The 21,419-nt window shown below is 39.7% G+C and overlaps 1 protein-coding gene across 9 annotated transcripts in view; it reads right to left on the bottom strand.

The window, feature by feature from the left end:
- Nucleotides 1–21,419, bottom strand: part of CUX1 (cut like homeobox 1) — a 389,353-nt gene that overhangs the window by 150,839 nt on the left and 217,095 nt on the right. The window lies entirely within an intron of this gene.

Here is a 21,419-nt window from a genome sequence, read left to right as displayed (position 1 = left end):
AAAGTTTCAAATTTACATCTGAATTTCCTAATTTTATGTTTTTGACCATATTTTAACATTTATAGCAATTTTCCTCCTTTTAAAATTTTATTTAAAATTTTCAAGAAATGAGACACCAGGAAGTTTAAATCTATATTTAATTTTTGTTTTAAAGTATAAGACAGTATTGTTAGTTTAGAGTGAGGCCCGTAATACATTTTACAAAAATTGGTAAGTAGGTTAAAGGGTTACAGAAATAGTAGTAGTTAAGGAAAAGCAGTCCTATCAAACAATTCATATACATGTACTGGATGCTGGCTACCTTAGACAACTAGCTTTACACATGCAAACTCTTGCCCCTGCATGGAATCCCACTTATTTCCATGGGACTCATCCACTTGGATGCAGTTGTAGGATCAGTACAGGATGAGGATAAAAGTCATGTCTATTTTATGCAAACATCTTTTTGGGGAGGCGGGGGTGGGGGGAAGTATCCTGGTAACAGGACATCATCATCAGTGAAGGCTTTTATTCTCTGGGATTCCCTCCTTCTGCCGGTGCAAAACAGTGGGCATTTGTTTTCCTGTGTGCATGTAGTAAGGCCCATTTATTTGCTTGGGTCTGTGCTAGGAGAGGGGTTGCAATAATGCAATTGTTTTAAACTGTATCCCTTATTTCTAATATTCACAGGAGCGCCAAGAATTGCCTTTTGAGGTCTCCTTTGGATAATATAGAAAGCAGACCAACGTGTTTTGCGGTGCAATCTTTTCTCTTTTGGCATGAGCTGATGAACTGTTATACTGGGAAGAAGACATGCACAAGATGTTCTGAATTACTCATATGCATTATTTACTGGACTATATATTTTCTCTTGGCACAAACATAGTTCCAAGTGTTTAGGTACCAATGACATGATGAACTTGGGAGAGGTTATATGAGCTTGTGATTACTTTTATCCTTTATGCCAGTTTTGAAACAGAAATCTCTTTTTTTTTTAGCATCAGGCCTGAAAAGTCTGTTCCCACTGCTAAACCATACATTAAAATGAAACTATTTTTAGAAAGGGATTTTCATATGGAAAACAGTGTTTCTTAACAAGATAAGTACCAGAACATTTAAATGATCAAATCAGGCATCTCCAGTGATGTGTCAGGTGGAAGAAGTCAAGTTAAACACTGAAGAAACTATTGTTTTATCTCACTTGAGAAAAAAAATCTTTTCGGCTCTTAAAAGAAAACTTCAGTGTAATAAAAGATTTTTATTATTATAATTGTCATTCATTACAAGCCAACAAGATTTCTGGCTCCAAACATAAAGTAGAAGAAGACACTCTAGTATAGACAGACATAACAGTTCAGACACATCCAGAGCATGAAATGCCAGTTTGAGTTGGAGGTGGTGTAAAAGTCCAGCACCAGTCATTTCTTAAAGACTTTTTTGAAGAAATGTATTTTAAGGAGGAGGGAAAGGTACACGGGAACAGGGAGAATATTCCAAACACAAGGAACATTGTGAGAGGGGGATACAAAACATGGAGGCAGGAGAGATGCTTGGGACAAGAAAAGGGAGCGGGAAGATGGGAAAACAGACATGTAAGCTGGAGTTGAATGCAGTGCCTGATAGGTGAAGACAAGGTGCTTGAACTTTTTTAGGACAATCACTGTATCTAATTACAAAGAAGTAGTATAAATCCCAATATTTTAAAGCAATAGCATATTTGGGACATAATTTAAGAGACCTACCATAGCACTGTTGGGGACAGTCACATACAAGAGGCTAAACAAGGCCACAGGACTCTAAAAATAGTGATTCAAGTTCTATAATCTCACTGGATTACAGTGGGAAGTGTCCACCTGTATCTAAGGGCAACTTTGTTGGTATATTCAGCTATATGCCAACTGACAAATTTTGAGGTGTACTTCTTTCTTCCTTTCACACAGGTATTTGTCCTACCTTGCTTTTCTACCTCGTAATACGTCTGTATAAATCTAATAAAAAGATGCAAACTTCCCAACAACTTCAAAATAAACATCTCTAGTGTAGCAATCTGAACACCCAGTGAGGCTGTGCTGTAACCACAAATATTATCTTTAAGGACAGTAATGAATTAAATTACTGTATGCTCTTTCCAAGAGCAAGTGTCAACAGTATTCAGAAGAACCTTCAAAAGGATTCATTCTTTTCATTTTAAAAGCTCAACTACCACATCAATAGCTGGCACTCCGACAGTGTAAAATCACTTATTTCTGAAAGTCTCTAATAGCTATGTACATTGTTTGCTCAGCAACTGTATTTAATATTAAAAAAATGCAAGTTCTCTCACCTTTTTATGAGCTTATAAAAACAAGCTTTCATTTATTTATTACTTACAAGACACTGTGTAATGCTTAGCCTTCAAGGCAGTGAATAATTCCATTTTGGTCTAGAAAATAGCTCACTGAATCAGAACCACAAAGGTCATTCCAGTGCACTCTCTGTATGGGCTAGTTTCCGCCACGTTTGCTCACTTTGAGTAAACTCTTTCAACAGTTCCATTTATTTCAGTGGAACTATTCAACAAGCACAATACTACTCAACCAACCTAATGGGGGCAGAATCGGGTCCTATTGGTTTTAACTTAAAATCTGATAAACTTAAAAGAATATGATCAAGTTTAAATAACCATAAAAACTATGAATTGATTATAATCCTGGATCTGCAGATGGCTTCAAACAATATCTCTAAGAGAGGTATGAACTGCCCTATTTATCTCAATGGGCTGTGAACTCTGTAAAAGAAAAACTATTTAACATCAACATTATTAGTTATTTCACTGCTGACCATTTTAGAAGAAACATCCAACTCATGTTTGATCCTGGGATAAACAACTGCCTCACTCACCCTTCTACTGTCCCTAAATCTAGAGCGCACTGAAAATGAAAATGTGGGATCAGAATACAATCAATTTAATTTAATATTGACATAAAAAAGCACGGATTACTGCTTTATCCATTGTTGTATTGAGTCAATTAAAAAAAACTTTTTTAAAAAATTTAAATGAAGCTGCCACCGATTTCCACATGGCTTCAACAGAAAGACATATAATGCAGAGAACTGCCACAGAACATAGGTCTATCTTATCACAAGCACACAAGGTTTTGACTATACTGTAGGTGTGTGTAACTTGTACATGTGAGCCCGGAATCTTGATACTGGCTGCCAACTAGACATGGAGCTATTGTTCACTACCCGTTGAGCCCGACAATCTAGCCAACTTTCTATCCACCTTATAGTCCATTCATCCAGCCCATACTACTATAACTTGCTGGCGAGAATACTGTGAGAGACCGTGTCAAAAGCTTTGCTAAAGTGAAGGAACAACATGTCCACTGCTTTCCCTTCATCCACAGAGCCAGTTCTCTCGTCATAGAAGGCAATTAGATTAGTCAGGCATGACTTGCCCTTGGTGTATCCATGCTGACTGTTCCTGAACACTTTCCTCTCCTCTAAGTGCTTCAGAATTGATTCCTTGAGGACCTGCTCCATAATTTTTCCCAGGGACTAAGGTGAGGCTGACTGGCCTGTAGTTCCCAGGATCCTCCTTCCCTTTTTTAAAGATGGGCACTACATTAGCCTTTTTCCAGTCGTCCGGGACTTCCCCCGATCGCCATGAGTTTTCAAAGATAATGGCTAATGGCTGTGCAATGACATCCGCCAACTCCTTTAGCATTCTCTGATGCAGCGCATCCGGCCCCATGGACTTGTGCTCGTCCAGCTTTTCTAAATAGCCCCGAATCACTTCTTTCTCCACAGAGGGCTGGTCACCTCCTCCCCATGCTGTGCTGCCCAGTGCAGTAGTCTGGGAGATGACCTTGTTTGTGAAGACAGAGGCAAAAAAAGCATTGAGTACATTAGCTTTTTCCACATCCTCTGTCATTAGGTTGCCTCCTTCATTCAGTAAGGGGCCCACACTTTCCTTGACTTTCTTCTTGTTGCTAACATACCTGAAGAAACTTGTTACTCTTAACATCTCTTGCTAGCTGCAACTCCAGATGTGATTTGGCCTTCCTGATTTCACTCCTGCATGCCCGAGCAATGTTTTTATACTCTTGCCTGGTCATTTTATCCAATCTTCCACTTCTTGTAAGCTTCTTTTTTGTGTTTAAGATCAGCAAGGATTTCACTGTTAAGCCAAGCTGGTCGCCTGCCACATTTACTATTCTTTCTTCACATCGGGATGGTTTGTTCCTGTAACCTCAATAAGGATTCTTTAAAATACAGCCAACTCTCCTGGACTCCTTTCCCCTCATGTTATTCTCCCACTATTTATCTTTCTCCATTCTGAAAACTGACCATTTATCCCTACCCTGTGTTTCCTATCTTTTAACCATTACCAATCCATGAGAGAACCTTCCCTTTTATCCTATGACAGTTTATTTTGCTTAAGAGCCTTTGGTAAGGGATCTTGTCAAAGGCTTTCTGCCCCATGGCAGCCAAGACGGAGCCCAGAGCCTTGCGGAGTCTGTAGACAGCAGGTCTGCCAGCAGAACCCTACAGCAGCTTTGATTAACCCACCTCAGGGTGGGGCTGATCTTAGAGCAGCTGCATACCCAGTGACTCAGATGGACTCGTGCTCAGGCAGCCAGCCCCTCCTGCCACACTCTACTTTTAGTGCTCAAACTCACACGGGTGTGCCTCCTCCTCCTTGAGCAGGGATTTGCACCTCCGCTGGCAGAGCAGATGGACCAGCTGTAACTGGCCAGGCCACCCCGTCCTAATTGCTGGACCAGACTTTGAGTTTGTGCTGGAGCAGTACATCAGCTGCTGAAAGAGGAGCTAGTCCCTGTCCTAGGCAGCTGGTAGCTAGGGCTGGAGAGGGCTCCTGGAAGGTCCCTGTGCCATGCAGGCTGCAGCTCCCCCAGGTCTGCCTTTCCCAGCACGCTCTCCTTGCCCCTAAAGTACAGTATATCCACTGGATCCCCCTTCTCCACATGCTTGTTGACTCCCTTAAAGAATTCTAGTAGATTCCTGAGGCATGGATTTCCCTTTACAAAAACCATGTTGACTTTTCTCCAACAAATCATGTTCATCTATGTGTCTGACAACTCTTGAGCCCGTAAAGTGAGGGTATAAAAGGTAGAACAGCCCCAATTGCCTCAACTTCTTCACTAACAAATCCAGGTAAGGACTCCATAACACTGGATTATGTTATGAAGGAGGATGGGTTGAGAGAGCCAAAGGGACAAAAGCATCTTGAATAACCCCAGTTACTGTAAAGTAAGTAACCTCTCTAAGCATTTGCCCACTGAGAGTAGCTAGAAGTTATCCCACAAGGACATGGGTGACTGGAGTCCCTATCAAAATGACTGTAGAACAGCCCTGCTAAGTTGTGCATCTGATCTAGAAGCTGAGCCAATGGACTGAACTCCTGGTGGTAGTTCTACAGATTTCAAGAATAGGGACTCTCTTAAACAAGTTACTCACATTGAATGTGAACTAACCTGAGAGGGAATGGGTAGTTTATTCAAAGAGCAAGACATTTTAATGCAGTCTATAACCCATTTGGACACACTTTTTGAGGTAACAGACTTAGATTTATAAAAGACCATGAAAAGCTGAGATGATTGCAGAAAGGCTTTGTCCTGGAAAGGTAAAAGGAAAAAAGACGTAGCCCTAAGAATATCTAGTGTGTGGAGCATGGATTCTTCAACAGTGTAATGAGTATTTAGGAAAAAATACCAGTAGGTGAACAAATTGGTTTATAGGAAAATCAAGCAATTTTTGGTAGAAATTTCAGATGAGCTTTGAGAGTTACTTGGTCCTTGTGAAATATTGTATTCAGCTGTTCAATCATTAAAGCTTGATTTTTGTCCCCTCTACAAGCCAAGATGATGGGGACTCAGATGACCATTTTATCAGGAAGGGGATACATAGGCTGAGAAGGAGAGTCTTTCAAAGCAGCAAGTATCCCATTCAAGTCCCAGGCAGGGAATGGCTCCTGCATTGGTAGAAATATATTAATCACGTTTTTAGAAAATTTAGAAACAGTGGGATGGGGGAAAAATTGGATGATCGTCAACGGGTGGATAGTATGCTGATACAGTGGCTAAATGGACTCCAACCAAGCTAACCAAAAGCCACACATTCTAATGACAATAGGTAGCCCAAAACAGAAGAAACCAAGAGTTGAACATGATTCCGAATAGACTACAAAGGGAAGACCTCTTGCAGAGATGATGAATGGGATCTGTTCATAAAATAAAGTCAGCAAGATTCTATGCTGTTAAATGCATGGACTCTGAGTCTGGGGGCAGCATCAGGCCTTGGCTCTGTCAGATGATGTCCAGTAGGTCCAAAAAGAGGAAAAGGACTGATCAACTGATTCATTAGATAGGAATACCAGAACTGACATGTCCAGGCTGCAGCTATCAATGTCACCTAAGTTTTGTCCTGGAATGCCTTCATTAGAACCCTTGGAATTAAGGAACTAAAGGAGGGTTGTGGGGGAGACAAACCAGGTTATTTTAGCAGCAAAGTGGAAACATGTCTCAGAAATCTCAGGCTTACTCCTGCCCAGAAGCAGTCCCATGGCAGTGAGAAGGAAAGGAGTGGCAGCGGGGCTGTTCTGCCTTTTATACCCTGGCTGTAAGGAATGCGAGGATGTACAGGGTACATGCACAGTACCACCAGACACTGATGGTTAAAAGATTCCAGGTTCTCTCATACACACTGAAATCTGCATGGACAAATGTTCAAAGAAGAACTGAAGTGATAAAAGACTGCTCAGCAATGCGCCACAATTCACCCCTCATTTACATAACCATCACATTAAAGATGTATAGCATTAATCATTAAAACAGATCTCAGACACTAAATCTACTGTTTCCAACTATAAATTGAGAGGGTTTCTTACATCATCATCTTTCGCTGATTTAATAATGCTGCAGAATTTAAATACCGGCAACCTTCCTTCTCCCTCATTTAAACACAAAGCATATCAAAATTATAGAATTACTCTTGGCTTGGCCTTGAGCAGCCCAATATGGTGTCAATTTTCTATGTGCAATAAAGCAACAGCATGTAAAAAGCAACTAAAATGCAAGTCATACTCAAGCATGTGAGCCACAGAGCAATCAAAGACTGCCTGCAACTGTCATTCAAGGCTCAGTCATCTTCATACAGGAAAAATGAAACATCTGTGCCCCAGAAAATTAAGTTATATATTGCATAATTCATTTGGTGTCTGCCATTGGAGCCAATTTATTGTTCCAGTGATAAACATGTTTGATTATTTTTGTTTTGTTTTCCATTGACTCAGTGGTCTTCCTGTTTATCTAACCATCCTACAACACATAACAATGTAGATAGCAATTATACAAAACAGGGTTATAGTCTGCTGGTAAGATGTGGGAAATCATCAGTCTTGTTAAACACATTAGCATGGCACCAGTATTAAATATTATAGCCAATGAAATTTTATTCCCTTTTATTCTTTTGGGTCCATTCTATAGTTATATTTGAAAGTCCTGTCATTGCGTCCTAAGCATACAAGCATCAGCAATTGACCACCTTTTCATTCTCTGGTTGCTTCCCCCTCATCTGATTTAAGTACTTCAATATCTCCTAGATTAACTCCTCCCCTTGTCAGTATACTCATCATCTCACCTCTGCTTTGAAACGCATTACTTACTCCTTTACAAGAAGTTTCCATTCATCCTTGGTAACCTAAGCTATTCTCTCGCTCACATCCCATTAACAGGATATACATGTTCTGTATGTACATATACACAATACCTCATGATTATCCTAGCTATACATTCACTGACTAGTTTCCTGCAGAACAGAATGCTATGACCAGCCAGAGTGCCAGCCAAAAAGCATATCTTTCCCCATGAGTCAGGGAGCAGAGAAACTGCTCTCTTTGTAGAAAACAATGAAGGTTTCTTTTTTAATTTCATTACTGGGTTTCTAGATAGCACTATCTTATAAATTTCATATACAATAGGTACTTAATACTGTAAGCAAATTCCCATCCCTGATAGGGATCTTGCTTCAGGATCATAGAGATAGAAAGGGTTTATCAGATTGAGATCATCTATCTTGTAAATATAGGATACAGTCTTCCAGTAGGATGACATACCTGGTTGCACTGATACCATATTGTATTTACTAAGGTGGTTTACCAAGTAATTGTCCAAGATAACTTTAGCCTTATTATATTCATAACACCTTCTTAGATAAGGTGACATAAACCAATTTATTTTGGGACATCACATTTCCTGACTGCCTGTTTGATTTTGGTTTTTTTAATAAATATGTATTTTGGTTAAAAAGTACAGTGAAATAGAAATGCCAATAAAACTCATAGAAGAAACCTTTGGAGTTAAGGGATTCATTTAAAAACAAACTATTTAAAATTCATTTCAATAAAAAATACACAAAAAAGGATTAATCAAATTTCGTAACTAATCAATATTTACAGATAAGGCAGTTTACAAGTGTTGAAAGCAAGGTTTAAAAACTTATCCAGTCTGTAGGACTTTGCACTGTTAAAAGTTTAACTTTGCACAAGTTAAAAATGACACTGTACTTAAAATCTTTTCCCGTTCAAAACATGAGTTAAAACAGTTTCGGGTTCTACAGTTATCAATTCCCAATTTCTAACTGTTTTTCATCCCCAGGTTCCAGTAAGAAAAATCTGTACAAACAAGACGAGAAACTGACTGGCTACAGAAGAGAGGAGACTGACTAACTATGCAAAAATGTGATCAAATGCACAAAATACACAAATTAAAAGAATTAAGAAAAATCATTTTCTCCAATATTTCAGTTACAGTAAATTTAACTATTCCTTGTAACAATAGTAGGTAAAAAAATATCCTACTGTGGAAAGGCTGATCTTTCAAAATACAATTATGTTAGACAGTATTATTTGATTAAAAACATGAATCATATTTTAAAAATAAAGTAGCTATATTCCCAGGAATTAGCAATCTTATCATAATGATTACATTTCTGTAAATTGATTTTATTTATTGTCAGTTGCTCTAGATGTCAATTCATTTACTGTAACTTCCTGCTTAGAATTTATATCACTCTTGAAAAATTTACAAAAACTGTCTTTTGTTTGGTCAATATAGACTTGACCTAGCAAACATTTTGCTGGCTCAGGGTCAAGGGATCCAAGTACCTTGCTGGATTGACTGCTATGTCTTTAATATACTCTGACAAATTATTAAACTCCCATTGCCTCTAATGGGGCCAGGATTTCCCCCAGGATGTTGTGATCATGTATGGGGTTAGAAAATTTTTGGCAGAACACAGTGAATCCTATTTAAATAGTAATTTATTTGCTGATACCTCTATATCTAGCTTTTGATATTTTGCATAGAGGTAATAATTTTATCATCCATAAGTGTAAGAATAAATGTGTTCATTTTGTGCTATGGATGGACAAATGTAAAATTGCTCTTCTGTGGAATTCCAACACATTGCCTGAAGTGAGACCTAAAACAGCTGAAATGGCATGTTTACTTTTGCTTTAAAAATATACAAAGCATAAAAATATCCATTGATGTGGCAACTTAATTGATTGATTCTGTAATTTGAGCAAGTTATTTTATCACTGTTTCTTCAAACTTATAAAAAAAATGGAGGATATTGGTTTGGGGAAACAGTGCTTAGAATGGGTTTCAGAGTAGCAGCCGTATTGGTCTGTATTCGCAAAAAGAAAAGGAATACTTGTGGCACCTTAGAGACTAACAAATTTATTAGAGCATAAGCTTTCGTGAGCTACAGCTCACTTCATCGGATGCATTTGGTGGAAAAAACAGAGGGGAGATTGATATACACACACAGAGAACATGAAACAATGGGTTTATCATACACACTGTAAGGAGGTTTCAGAGTAGCAGCCGTGTTAGTCTGTATTCGCAAAAAGAAAAGGAGTACTTGTGGCACCTTAGAGACTAACAAATTTATTAGAGCATAAGCTTTCGTGAGCTACAGCTCACTTCATCGGATGCATTTGGAGCTTATGCTCTAATAAATTTGTTAGTCTCTAAGGTGCCACAAGTACTCCTTTTCTTTTTACTGTAAGGAGAGTGATCACTTAAGATAAGCCATCACCAGCAGCAGGGGGAGGAAAGGAGGAAAACCTTTCATGGTGACAAGCAAGGTAGGCTATTTCCAGCAGTTAACAAGAATATCTGAGGAACAGTGGGGGGTGGGGTGGGGAGAAATAACATGGGGAAATAGTTTTACTTTGTGTAATGACTCATCCATTCCCAGGCTCTATTCAAGCCTAAGTTAATTGTATCCAGTTTGCAAATTAATTCCAATTCAGCAGTCTCTCCTTGGAGTCTGTTTTTGAAGCTTTTTTGTTGAAGGATAGCCACTCTTAGGTCTGTAATCGAGTCACCAGAGAGACTGAAGTATTCTCCAACTGGTTTTTGAATGTTATAATTCTTGACGTCTGATTTATGTCCATTCATTCTTTAACGTAGAGACTGTCCAGTTTGGCCAATGTACATGGCAGAGGGGCATTGCTGGCACATGATGGCATATATCACATTGGTAGATGCGCAGGTGAACGAGCCTCTGATAGCGTGGCTGATGTGATTAGGCCCTATGATGGTGTCCCCTGAATAGATATGTGGACAGAGTTGGCAACGGGCTTTGTTGCAAGGATAGGTTCCTGGGTTGGTGGTTCTGTTGTGTGGTGTGTGGTTGCTGGTGAGTATTTGCTTCAGGTTGGGGGGCTGTCTGTAAGCAAGGACTGGCCTGTCTCCCAAGATCTGTGAGAGTGATGGGTCGTCCATGTACATTGGTCAAACTGGACAGTCTCTACGTAAAAGAATGAATGGACATAAAACAGACGTCAAGAATTATAACATTCAAAAACCAGTTGGAGAACACTTCAGTCTCTCCGGTCACTCAATTACAGACCTGAGAATGGCTATCCTTCAACAAAAAAGCTTCAAAAACAGACTGCAAGGAGAGACTGCTGAATTGGAATTAATTTGCAAACTGGATACAATTAACTTAGGCTTGAATAGAGACTGGGAATGGATGAGTCATTACACAAAGTAAAACTATTTCCCCATGTTATTTCTCCCCCCAACCCCACTGTTCCTCAGATATTTTTGTTAACTGCTGGAAATAGCCTACCTTGCTTGTCACCATGGAAGGTTTTCCTCCTTTCCCCCCCTGCTGCTGGTGATGGCTTATCTTAAGTGATCACTCTCCTTACAATGTGTATGATAAACCCATTGTTTCATGTTCTCTGTGTGTGTATATAAATCTCCCCTCTGTTTTTTCCACCAAATGCATCCGATGAAGTGAGCTATAGCTCACGAAAGCTTATGCTCTAATAAATTTGTTAGTCTCTAAGGTGCCACAAGTACTCCTTTTCTTAGTACTTAGAATAATTTTACTTATTTTTATTGAGTCATAATAGAACAGTTATCCAAAATAAGTGACTTTAATTGGAAATGTTAAATACCACTCCTTTTACTGTAACACCAAGAACATGTAAAGGACAAGAAGTAACAGTTATAAAATCTTTGATACTTAATTGATAAGCAACAGTTGTTACAAATTAAGGCTGTGATCTTATTCACATACTTAACTTTGCACACTGTTAATAATCACATTAAAGTCATTGGGACTCCTTGCAGGACATAAAGCTAAACACATATATAAATCCGCAGAATCAGGGCCTAAGGTACGTTCGGCAGAAGAACGTCAATCTTCTCAATTATAATAATCTCAGTATGAATTCTCTTTCCTCCTCATGACTGGTCTACACTGAAAAGTTATATTGGCTTAGCTACATCTCAGGTGTGTGAAAATCCACACCCCACCCAAGTGACATAGGTAAGACAACCTAACTCGTGGTGTAGATGGCACTGGGATGACAGAATTCTTCCATCAACCTAGCTACTGCCTCTTGGACGGTGGATTACCTACAGTGATGGGAAAACCCTTCTGTTGCTGTAGTCAGTGTCTACACAGAAGCACTACAACAGCACAGTTGCACTGTTGCAGCGTTTGAAGTGTAGACGTAGCCTTAATTAAATGAATGTCAGTGTTTGATATTTCTGTACATTTTATTTTCTTTAATATAAAAATAACTGTAGAAAAAACGAACTACACATGATTTTTTACTATAGCAACAGAGTGGATTAAAAAAAATCTACCTTTAGAAACTGATTTTCAGTGATACTGAGCAGTTTGCAATTTGGATACTTTTTCTCAACCATGTTTCTTATATACCTTTTCAGACAGACTCACTAACAGGTACTTAGAAATCATGGTGACTAAGAAAGGGAAGGGAAGAGATGGGTTTGGATTTTTACTGACCAATGTGTTATACTGACTCTTATACTTTTTTCTCTCCAGACTAAGACACATCTGTACATTTTCCCCTCATTGTTATGTGCTTGTCACTGTTCAGTGATAGTACCCATACAGCAATGCAACTTATCTGTTTTTCTAAAAAAAATTATATCAAATAAATAAAAGCACATAATAAACAACAAATATAAAAAAATATAATGGAAAACCATAAAAAAGGCAAATATAAGCTCAGCAGCAACGTAAAACAGTTGAGTGGGAGAGCTGCATTTGGAGAATACTTCAAACACTCTTGGCTTTGGTGGTGACTGTTTGCGTTGTAGAGGTAAAATGCTTGTTTTCTGCAGGAAGGATAATGGATGCTCAAGCAAGTGCTTCCTGGTGGCTGACTAACAAAATAGTATTGGCACTGGTCTCAGAGAAAGATGGTTAGGTGCCCTCCCAGCTAACAGATGAGCACAGCAAAAGCACAAACCAGGACTGAACACTTGATTTTTCTTTTTTGTTGTACTGTTGAGTGTGTTTTATCTGTCTAATGTATTGGCCGCGCTTGTGCTGGATACCTATTCTCCCCTTCCAAATCTTACTCTCTTCTGAAGGGAAATAAAATTTTATGTCAAATTATAATTTTATTGTATTACTGTTCTGAGGGGGGGTTCAGGCTATAGACAATATAAATCACACTGAACGGGAGAGGAGGAGAGGGAGAAGGGGACAATAACCACGAAAAGGAAAAGAAATTGAGCATAAAGAGGAGGCAAAAAAAGAAGAGAAGGAGATGAAGAGAAAGCACAAAGAAGGAGAAAGGAAAAAGGTAGCTATCACAATCTCACCAACAAGAGCTATCAGCTTGTTATTATTAAAGAAGATTCATATGATGTAGAGAGGAATCTGGTGGCCCTTGAGTGAAAAGAATGAGGACCCATAAAACCACGTGGATTTGTCTCAGACAGATGCTGAGCACAGAAAAGGGGAGCTCAATATATGGCTGTTCTTAGACATGCTTTTCTCCAAACCTTAGACTTGCATGGGCCAGGTCCCCACCTATTATAAATCAGAATAGCTCCATTTAATTCTTTACAGCAGCCAGTTTATACCAGCTGAGGATCTAGCTAACATGAGTTTAGCTTCTGGTTCTTACCAAAAAAAAAAAAGACGACACTGACAATATAAAGAGCCAACACTTTTCCTCCTAAAGTTTCCAGACATTGGAGGATTATGCGAGTGTCACAGGCACACATAATAGCTGTATATATGAAAACTATTTATTCCAAAATAATCCTCCCTTACAGGCAACACTAGGTCCTATTGCAAACTCTCCCTGGGGTGATGCTGCTATTTTTTCCAATTTAATTTTCAGGAACACATTTCAGATTCTCTAGTTCTCTTTCCACAGTTGTTTAACCTTTAAAATACTGTAACAACAAAATAGCTGCAGGCTGACCTGTAGACTGCTGTTGTAAACTGCAATATGGAACCTTTTGATTACTTTGTTGTACCAGTTAATACAAATAGGTTCGGCACTCCACTGAACTGGAGATCCAGTTGTAAATTGCATTCTATCCCGTGATAACTTCGCAAAGGTTTCTACTAAGTCAAAATAAGGTGATGTCAGAATCTTTTTCATTGAATGCAGATTACATTTTCTAAATGTAAAAACTCTTGCAGAGAGAGACGGGAAATGGGATGATACAGATTTGTTTACAGGATTTGGGCGGGGGGGGATTCAAAACCCTTGAAATGTGTGTTCTGACTTTAGTAGCAATTAAGTTTTAAGGCAAGAAAACAGGTATTTGGATTAACAACAGGCAAATGAGGATCCACATGTGCAGCTGTTTGTGTCCAGGCCAAGCACTATTAATTGGATGAGATTCTATCTGTGTATGCAGGAGGGTCTGTCTATGCAGAATCAACTACAGGATCAGGTCTAAAGGTTGTTTCTTGAGAGGGAGACTGTCTTTATTTGTATCTTGCACATTGCCTAGGACATAAACATGCTTAATAGAGTCATCTTAATATTAACAATATTAAGTAATAGTAATTAGGATTTCTTCTGTTGCTTGAAGATGAAGGTACGATAGCTTCAAGCATCATACAAGTAGTAAAATGAGGGATTTCTTCACCCTAGAGTGCAATACTATTCTATAATGGCTCAACTAAACACTCATTTATAGGATGTACCAGCACTTGGATATACTGATAGCAAGTTATGAGGTCATCTGCAAGAATGGATCCAGTGCTCTTCTTGTAAAGGAATTAATGAAATGAAACATGGTTCTGACTACAGTATATCCCGTCTTTCCTCTTTGGATTTTCCCCACTCTAAGCTCCTTTTAAGGGGCTAAGTAGTAAATCAGTAATTCAGCCATTCCTTCTTTGCTTTTGAAGAGTTATACAAACAGAGAAGATGAGGTCAGACTTGCTGGCCCCTTTAACTGTGTACAATTCTTTCCAGGGACCTCGTTGCTTTCACTTGCAGGTGTAAAGCGGTCAGGGACGTCTCAAGGAATGTCATTTATCTAACCCAAAAGCTAAACTGTGTAACAAAAAAGGTATCTGTGTTTTAGATCCAAAATAAGACTATATCTAGTGCTCACCATTTAAAAGCTAGTATTTATGCATAAATCCCACTCACTGCTATGAGAGATATGTGGTATTTCCTACATTAAATACAGTAACTGTAGTAAAGGGGTGGGGAGCAATAATTGCCTCTTCCAGGGAGGATGAAGAAATATTTGTTTGCGGCACTGTCACCTCATCAGCTCTTCTTTCTTGCTCCTTTGGTTGGGATGATGTGGGGGGGATGGATAGGACAGGAGAGTGCAGTCTCTGAATGCTCAATCTGAGAGCTAGGTGCCTTGGAGAACTGTGACAGTAGTCTGCCCTAGCATCCCAAAGTGGCCGTTGGGGAGGGCCTTAAGGAAAGGAGGGAGGCACCAATGCTGGTCATATCAAAGGGGATGAGGAATGGCTCAAGGTGGAAGCAACCTTAAAGAGAAGGCTCCAGAGGAGTCAGGCTTCAGTTGATACAAATTTGGGAGTCAGAATCTGCATTTCTGTGGCAATGGAGCTATCTCTGTGGAAACCTAATGAGTCTGGGTAGTAGAAACCTGCAATACCAAGGGCGATATGGAATGTGCCAGTACTGGTTGACTGATGGATCTGGTTACCATAGGCACCAATGAGGAAGTGGAGGACACAGTCGGTACCTTCTTCCTTAGTGCAGAGTCTTTGGAATCCCTAGAACCTTGATGGTGCTAAGATTTTACCGAGGTATGCTCTGGTGCCAAATGCTGGGTTTTATGGGGTTTAGATGTACTCAGGGGTTTAGCTATAGAAGGACTCTTGGTACCAAGACCACATGAAGCCTCAGTGGCACACTTCATGGGGTGCAAGGTCTTGAGTACAGCAGGTCTTTTAAGACCAGCTTCTTTCTGAGGAGATTTGGAGCGCCTCTTGACAGAAGATTTGGCATTCTCACCTGCAGATCTGTCTCACAAAAATCTGGAAGGCGATCAAGCTGCAGAAGTGGATGCGTGCTGTAGTCACTTGAATACTGAACAGAGGGGTACCTGGGACTGGATCTGACACAGGTCAGAGGGAGCTTTCCATGAGGAGGAGTCGAAGCTTTATCTCTATCTGTCCTAAATCAACTCTTGAATCTGTGCAGGTCTTGCCTTTGGATAGCACATGAGTACCCCTAAGTGTGAATGGCCATCACTAACTGGGAAGACTCCTATCAAGTGAGGCAATGCTTGAACCCTGGGGATTTAGTCGTGCCCCAAGGAGCTCCTTCAAGGAAGGAAATTTCCACTGGGAAAGGCAGACAGGAGGAGGAAGAAACTAAAAGCTTCTAGAAAAAAAATCCAATAAAAACTACAACAATTAAAACTAATCTATTAGTACTAATTAATTAAACTAAAGATTAAGTACACTATAAAGTACAAACAGGGTAGCTACATACATAAGGCGGCCCCAGTAGATGGTCCATCTTAGGCCAAGGCAATTGAGAAAAAACTGAAGATGGTTATGCATCATAGTCCAGTATACCCTCCGAACAGAACATAAGGATAGGAAGGATGCATGTGTGGAGCGAATGGGCTCTGCTACCAAAAATCTCCAATGAGAGCAAAAGAGGTGCACGTACTCTTGAAGTGGAGAACCCATAGGGACATTACTTGAAGAGAACTTTTACAAGAAAAACAAGAGAAAAGAGCAAGGTTTCACAACCATTCAGGGTCATCACACAAAGTCCATTTAATACTGAACTCCTAAGTCAGAACTCCTTGTCCATCCAACTTTTCTCACTCCTGATTTGATCAGCTTCAGTCTGCCAGTTACATGTCACAGCATCAGTGAAGATGATAGTGACAGAATTAATCAATGATCTCCATCAGGAAAACAAACAAGTTATCTGTATCACAACTAAAATGTATTTTTGATCAATAACATTAACTTCTACTACTTTGCCAGGAAATTAGATTATTTCATCACAGTACAGACGGAGGGAGATCTTATGTAGCCAAAAATAGCTCAAATTGCTGTTTAGCGGCTTTTGCCTTTCAGTCAAGCAGACGGAAAGTATAGCCATTATCTGCAGTAAGTCTGGATACAGAAGTGGTTTCCTATGGAGTTAACCTGGCTCAACATACTACAGTAGTGTATATATTTAAAATTATATAAAACGATGAAGGCATGTTCTCAGGAAAGGGACTAGAAGGCTACAACATGGCTTGAATTAAGTGTTTCTTAATTAATGGCTACAACATGGCTTGAATTAAGTGTTTCCCGAAGTGTTTCTTCCCTCTTAGTTCGAAGAATCACAGAAATCTAAGGCATGAAGGGACTTGAGAAGCCATCAAGTCCAGCATCTGTGCTGAGGCAGGGCCAAGTAAACCTAGACCATCCCTGACAGGCATTAGTCCAATCAACACTCCTGTTAATATACTCCATAATGATATTAGACTTTTTTGCAGCTGTACCATGTTGTTGATTCATATTCAGTTTGTGATCCACTATAACCTCTAGATCTTTTTCAGCAGTACTACAACCTAGCCAGTTGTTCCCCTTTTGCAGCTGTGCATTTGATTTGTCCTTCCGAAGTGAAGTACTTTGCACTTGTCTTTATTGAATTTAATTTTACTGAATTCAGACCAATTCTTCAATTTGTCAAGGACATTTTGAATTTTAATTCTCTCCTCCTAAGTGCTTGCAGCCCCTCCCAGTTTTATATCACCTACAAATGTTATATGCAAACTTTCCACTCCACTATCCAAGTCATTAATGAAAATATTAAGTACCACCAGACCTAGGACTGACCCCTGCAGGATGCCATTAGATATGTTTTCCCAGTTTAACAACAAACCACTGATAACTACTCTTTCAATGGTCTTTCAACCAGCACCTACCTTACTGTAATTTCATCTCGACCGCATTTCCCTTGTTTCCTTATGAGAATGTCATGTGGGACTGTGAGCCTTACTAAAATCAAGATATATCACATCTACTGTTTCCCCACTAACTGCTAGGCCAGGTACTCTGTCAAAGGAGGAGATTAGGCTGGTTTGGCATAATTTATTCTTGCCAAATCCATGCAGGCTATTCCTTATAACCCTATTACCCTCTAGGCAGAGCTGTCCCTTGGGCATGGTGAATTGCAGTCAATAAGGTCATGAGGGGGCGGGCAGGAAGGTGAGACAGGAGGGCAAGTGGGGTGAGGAGGCGAATGGGGAGGTGAGCGGCAGGTGGAAGGGGGGTGAGGAGGCAGGCAAGCAGGTGGGAGGGGGTGAGGAGCGGCCATCAGCAGCCTCCCCCTCCCCCCTGGCCCTCCCAGCGGGCCCTGCCAATCAGTGCCTCCCCCTCCCTCTCAGGGTCTATCACCTGCCACAGGTCAGATGTTTTGCAGCATCAGGAGACATGGGGGGGGGGGGGAGAAGAGGAGCGAGGGCGGAACTGGACGGGGAAGGGGTGGAGCGGGGGTGAGAAGAAGTGGAGGGTGTAGGGCCTTGGAGAAAGGGGTGGAGTGGGGGTGGGCCTGGGGGGAGCACCCTCCAGTATATTAGAAACTCAGTGTCTATGTCCCAGCCTTCACCCCCCCTCCCCACCAATGGACGGCCCTGCCTCTAGGCGATTACAAATTAAATGTTCAACAATTTGTTTCAGTATGGAAAAGGAAAGTATGTAAGCCCTAACTAAAGCTGATACATTTGAAGACCTAGAAAATTAAGCCAGCTCTGTCTGACTAGAGTCTTGCCAGAGCAGAAACATGCAGCACCACAGCTAAGAGGCCTCTATCTGTCCTAAGGGTTAACAATATCCCCCAGGGAAAAGGACCATGAGTCCACAAAAATATTCTTGACAAGTACTACAGAGCGTAGACTGGCAGCATTATCAGAGTCACTCCTCCCAACGAATACTGGATGGTGGAGGGAAACAATGATGAACTTTCTATCCATCACCATCCTTAGCATCAGTTAACTTTATTGCTCGGGAGAATCCAGAAGCAATAGGGCATTGGGAAAGCAATGATTAAACCAACGACTGATTTATGTCATGAAACAAATTTTAGGGTGAAAGAATGAGAAGGGGAGTATCTTTTTCTTGTTCCCTGAACAGGCTACTTGACAATAGTGGTAACAGCAAACTCTTCGGTGGCCACTGAATAGTATTGGTGACAGCAGACTCAGGTGGTTTTGGATACTTGAAGCAATGACTAAGAATTTGTCAATCAGGCCCTGAATCAGGTTTCTGGAGCTGGTTCACTGAGTTAGGATGCTGCAGTGAAGGCTGCCCACAGTTTAACAGAGACCTCAAGACACCTGAAAACAAAAGTCATGCAGGATGGTGATCAACTTTGCATGCACATGGAATGCACATCTTGAATGCTCACAGATGGGCCATTCCTGTTCAGTTCCCTTGTGTGTCTAACATTTAAAAACAAAGAATAATCTTTACATTATTACACAAAATAAGATAAGAAAACAGGTAAGATACAGATAAGAAAACAATACAACTTCAAGGTTACATAGTTGCCTCAGAAAGCCTTCGAATGTCTGGAAAACGCAAATGACAATAGATGGCATTTGGCCTAATTTTTAAAAATGGATAATTATAGTCCATTCTAATTGTTAATGATATATTAGTTACTCTAGATTAAGTACTGTAAATGACTAAAACAAGAAAAACATGTTTGTAAGTGTCTTCAAAAGAGAGCCAATAAGAGTAGATGGTGAAGGAAGCAACGTCTCTTGCAAGAAAGGGCAGCTGTTGTGTAAAATATGCTGAAAGGAATATGATCTTGAGCAAAGCTGTGTGTGATGTTACTTGTGTGGTTGGCAACAGGAAAACTATGAAACAATGTGTCAATTACCAAGGTGCTGAAAGACCAATGGTGTGTAAATGGGGAATTCCAAATACATTTATGGCTAGATCATAAAAGTTATCATATCTCTACAATTGTTCAGGGAACAAGAAAAAGAAACCCTGGGTGATAAATAGAGTTGTTTTTTTCTTCTAATCCTGTATTAAAAGGTTTCCCTAGGCTGTACTTCTAATATTTTGATAAAAAAACCTGAAATATGTTATGACCTAGTTTTGGTTCCATTTTAACATAGCTGGTCATGTGCAAAGTGAGATTATTGGAAAATTAGCTAATTACCTACAAATTGAAATAATTAGCCTAGCAAAAATCATACAAAATTTGCTGTTACTGTAAGTACCTTTACATGCATTGTGTGCACACACCATTTTCTCGTTAAAGAACACTGTGATGATATCCAAAATATGATTTACGCTAATATGTTTATTTTTTTTTCCATTTTCAACTGTATTTGTGCTCATCACACCTTAGTGAGGTTTGTTTGGTTTTGTTATGTCTTTAAGGTTGGGGGAAGTTTCTAGTCCATCATTTGAGGATTAAATCAGTAAATTAATAAATAAAAGGACCCATAGCTTTAGCAAATGCATCCGATGAAGTGAGCTGTAGCTCACGAAAGCTTATGCTCTAATAAATTTGTTAGTCTTTAAGGTGCCACAAGTACTCCTTTTCTTATAGCTTTAGTGTACATCTGAAAAGAGAAATCCTGCACATATGCACTATTGTATGTAGAACTTTTTAAAATGTCAGGCCAATATCAAGGGCCATAGATTTTCCCCTTACCAAAAAGAAATTTTACAGTCTTAAAATAAGTTCATTTTATAATAGTGGTAACATTGGTATACAGCCACAATTTTCATCCATAGATCTCAGAGACTTACAAATACTGGTGGCTATTTTTTGAAGATGGGAAAACCAAGGCACAGAGTAGGTATTATGCCCAAGATAACAGCAGGTCAGATAGCAGAAGTGAGACTAGAATCTGGGTCACCCAATTGCTGACATGGTACTCAGTTTTTTCATCTGTGCTGCCATTTCTTATAATGGTATCAGACTTTTAAAATGGGAAATGACTGCCTAGCAAGGAGTACTGCAGAAAGGGATCTGGGGGTCACAGTGGATCACAAGCTAAATATGACTCAACAGTGTAACACTGTTGCAAAAAAAAAAAAAAAAAAAAAAAAAGCAGCAGTGAACACCATTCTGGGATGTATTTGTAGGAGTGTTGTAAGCAAGACGCTAGAAGTAATTCTTCTGCTCTACTCTGCACTGATTAGGCCTCAGGTGGAGTATTGTGTCTAGTTCTGGGTGCCATATTTCAGGAAAGATGTGGACAAATTGGAGAAGGTCCAGAGAAGAGCAACAAAAATGACTACAGATCTAGAAAACATGACCTATGAGGAAAGATTGAAAAAAATTAGGTTTATTTATTCTGGAGAAAAGACAACTGAGAGGGGACATGGTAACACTGAATGCATCTGATGAAGTGAGCTGTAGTTCACGAAAGCTTATGCTCAAATAAATTTCTTAGTCTCTAAGGTACCACAAGTACTCCTTTTCTTTTTGAGTACATAAAAGTTTGTTACAAGGCGGAGGGAGAAAAATTGTTCTCCTTAACCTCTGAGGATAGGACAAGAGGCAATGGGCATAAATTGCAGCAAGAGCAGTTGAGGCTGGACATTAGGAAAAACTTCTTAACTGTCAGGGTGGTTAAGCACTGAAATAAACT

This window comes from Dermochelys coriacea, chromosome 17, assembly GCF_009764565.3.
Source record: "Dermochelys coriacea isolate rDerCor1 chromosome 17, rDerCor1.pri.v4, whole genome shotgun sequence".
Lineage (NCBI taxonomy): Eukaryota > Metazoa > Chordata > Testudines > Dermochelyidae > Dermochelys > Dermochelys coriacea.
This window is presented reverse-complemented; position numbering and strand designations above follow the sequence as displayed.